Here is a 4,245-nt window from a genome sequence, read left to right on the forward strand (position 1 = left end):
TTTAATGTAATATTTAAAGAAAGATACTAAGATAGAAATAGACAGAGTTTAATCACTAACTACTAGTCTATTACAGATTTTAGGTTGGTTTGACTCAGCCTTGACTAAGATTAACACTGGATTCATCTGCCCAATCTTAACGGTAGCTTTGATAAGAAAAAACAATAGAAGTTCTTAATGTTCCAAACTTCATTTTAAACATATTTCTTAACTACCAAATAGAAGACACAAGTGAAAGTAGCAATTATATCATTTCCTCTAAGTAAGGCTTGGTTTGGTAAAGCTTTTCGAAGAGGTGCTTGTGCTTTTTAAAGCCTAAGCTCCTCATTTTGTGTTTGGTAAATAAAAAAGATCATGTGCTTGTGCTTGCAGCTTTTAAAAGATCGGGGTACTTTTGAAAGCACCTAAGATAGAGCTTTTTAAAGCTGGCTTGTGCTTTTCAAAATTTAAAAGTCTAATATAACCTCATATGTTAACTAATTTTTCAAATTTAATGCTTGCATTTATGTCTATTATAGTAATTTTAAATTTTTAAAGTTATTTTACCAAATGCAATTGTTATTGCTTGTGATTATTAAAAGTAATTTTTAATTTGATTTACCAAACATAAATGTTACAACTTTTAAAAAGCCATCTTTTAAAAGTTAGCTTTTATAAACTACTTTTAAAAAGTAAAAGCTTTACCAAACTAAGCCTAAGTCACATATGAGACGTGTGAACTTCGAAGATACCATGATCTGCTTCCTACATTTGATCATACATTTTAATCATTGAATTGTTGCACTGCATGACCATATTATTATCTCTTCCAATGTCAGGTGAGTCCATCTCATCTTCAAGTACTTAATCATAATAAAGTACTTTACCATGCTCCAAATTTGGAAGCGTGAACCCACGTAACTACGTGTCATTTGGTTGAATATCTCCCCCATTTTTGTTTCTTGTATTTTTTAATGTCTTGTGATTAAGCTCCTCAAATTTTACCGTGTGTTATTTGGTTGAGATAAATACAAATTTTTGTGATGTTCATTCATTCATTTTTACTAAGTGTTATCTTTTATTCTTTTCTCTTTATAGCTTTATCACTTTTTATTTTCATAACTCATTTTAGAAGCTACAATCAAACAAAACTTGGGATATCAATGATCATATGTTCAAAAGATTTAACTTCTTGAGTTGATCATATATTTTCATAACTCATTTTGTTCTTATTTTTATTTTGAATAAAACCCTAAAATAGTTGTTCTTATTTTCCTCCACCCTTTTATTTTTCGCTAAAAAATTTTATTATCAATAAAGACAGTGTGTTATTCAATTATGTTGGTTTTGCATATATTAATTTTTTAGTATGGGATTATGACATGTAACTGGTCCGTCCGTTTACTTTGTAAAAAAATTTCTAAAAAGCTTTTAATATTAAATCAGAGGATCCGTTTTATTTGTTATAATTTTTTTATTTTAAAATTCACAAATTGAATGATTGGATTTCTGTTTTTAAAAAATCAAAAGTCTAATTTTTGTCCTCCCAATAATAAAAAAATCTAGTTTTTATATTTTAAATCAAATAATACCATATTTAAGATTAACACCCATACACAGTGACGGACCCAAAAAAATTTAGTTATGGGGCAAAAATATAATAAAATTTAGGTATAGATATATTTTTTTTCCTATGATACCCAACAAATTAAGGATTAATTATCAAAAATTTAAATTTTATTTAACAGGGCCAATGAGTTACTATATATACGAGACAAAATTCAAACTCACAACACTTTCTTAAGTAAACGACTAAGCTAATATAACTTAATTTAATTATCAGCTAATTAAATAATATAATAAAATTAATTATCATTTTTTTGAGTTTATTTATTTATTTAATTTTTTATTTTATACTAAATCAAATTTAACAATATAATTATTATTAAATGTTAAGTTTAACAAAACATTTTTTTAACATAAAACATAAAAAAATATTTATATTTTATTTTAGAATATATATATATATAAGTATTTTTTTTTAAACCTTGTGGGGGCAAATGCCCCCTCTTCCATCAATGTAGGTCCGTCCCTGGGTGTTAGGCTGAGTGGAAGCTTTGCTGAAGTGATGGTTTGTTGGGCCGAACTGCTGGTTTCTTAGGCCTTCAGTTTGATTTCCTGGGCTGAGTTGTTGGCAGGTTGGGTAGTAATGGTGCAGTCTTCCTCTTCCTCCCTGTCCGAATTGTTTGACCAGGGGCTAGCTTAGATGTATCCTTCTTCCCTCATTTTGTTGAGGCTGGGGCCTATCAAGGAAATGTAAATTACAGAGACAGTTATAGACATATCCAAGTAGTTAAATTTATAGAAATAATCTTCTTTCTTTTATATAACAAAATAATATCGTAATAATTTTATCTATTAGTTTACTAGTAATTTAGTTTTGAGGAGTGCTGGGGAGCGATATATTTTGTGATTTGTAATTATCAATTAGTTATTATTAATATTTTTAATGGTGTGAGATTACATATAATGATGTGAGACTATTTTTTTTTATTGGTCAAAAATTGGCCAAATTTTAATAAAAATGTTACCGCAAAACTTTTTCTTTAATTTTTATGAATCATGATAGGTATCCTGTGAGATCTTCTAATTAAATTATTCGCACAAATATATAAACTATGTTTTTTAATATATGCATTTAATGATTAAATCATCTAAAATAGATATGTTAGTAATTATTAAGATTCTTTTTTGTATTTTCCTAAATCAATAGTTCTAATATAGACGTTATTTTTGGAAAATACTATATATTAAATTATTAGATTTGTTAATATTTAATAATTGACTATAATGACATTAAATAATAATTATAATAGTCTATATCATATTTTTTTTCGTAATTACATTAATTCTTTCTTATATCGTTATGAATATTATATATAAAGTGTTTTATTTACTGTTTATAAATGCAAATTTTAGAATTAATTTTTTTATTTAGTTTTTTTTATTTTCTTTTCTTTTTTAACTATTTTATACAATAATAATGCATTAGGCATTTTGTTTATGGAAATTAATCTTATTAAAATATAAATTAGAATTTTGCTATATTTTTATTAACTAATTCTTACTTTTATTTTTTTTATTTATACAATGACTGTTCTTACTGAATTTTTTTTTTCGTTTGACTTTGTAATGTAATTACCTTTTGTCATAATCATTTGCAGTTCATTGTATCAATTAGGTTCAATCTCAAATTATATACATTGATCTGAGTGTTAATTACACGAGAGATTTTAAATTGTGATTAACCTATTATTTAAAATATTTATCTTTTCCTAAATATGTTAATAAAATCTAAATATTTTATAATTTCTTTATCTTCTAATATTTTTTTGGAGGTTTATATTATATTTTTTTAAATCAAGTTTTGATATTTTTCTCCTGCAAAGATAGATCAAGGCATTTTTTATTTTAAAAAAATTAAATTCTATCTATATAAAATAATTTCAAGTATTTTATTCAATACTTTATATTGACTATAATTTTTTATTTTTTATCTATATAAAGTTGTTTGAAATATTTTATTCAATATTTTATATTATTTATAATTTTTTATTTATTCTACTAAATTATATTCAATATTTTTATTTTATAGGATTTTTAATCCTTCTTTCTTTTCAATAAAAAATATTAATATTTTCTTCTTTTATATTTCATATTTTTTATTTTCTTTTATATTTTCTCTGTCCTTGATATTATTTTGCATGCAATTTATAAAATTTTTATTTTTTGTTCTACTACATATAAAGTTTTTATTTTTCTTTTATCTAAATTAAGTTTAGAATTAACTTTCTAGTGATATTGTGATTAAATTTTTTTTATTTTTATTATTTATGTTGTTGACTATTGCTTATATGAATACTTTAAAAGGATTTAAAAACGGAGCTTATGTGGTATAATAGTCTAAATTTATAGTGAGTTGAATTGTTTAATTATATACAGAGGCGGATTTAGGGAACCATCCCTAAATTTTTAAAACTTAAAATATATTGCATATAATGTCCAAAACTTTTAGCAATATACTATTTAGTTCAATGGTTAGTAGAAAATATTTTATACTTCAAAAAGCATAGGTTCAAATCCCATATTATACATTTTAAATTTATTTTCTTTTGTTCTTTCAATTTTTTTTTTTGTAATTCTCCTATCTATTATTATATAAAAATACTTTTATTTTTATAATAATTTCTAATTGAATGTAATAAA

Source organism: Arachis duranensis, chromosome 10, assembly GCF_000817695.3.
Source record: "Arachis duranensis cultivar V14167 chromosome 10, aradu.V14167.gnm2.J7QH, whole genome shotgun sequence".
Classification (NCBI taxonomy): domain Eukaryota; kingdom Viridiplantae; phylum Streptophyta; class Magnoliopsida; order Fabales; family Fabaceae; genus Arachis; species Arachis duranensis.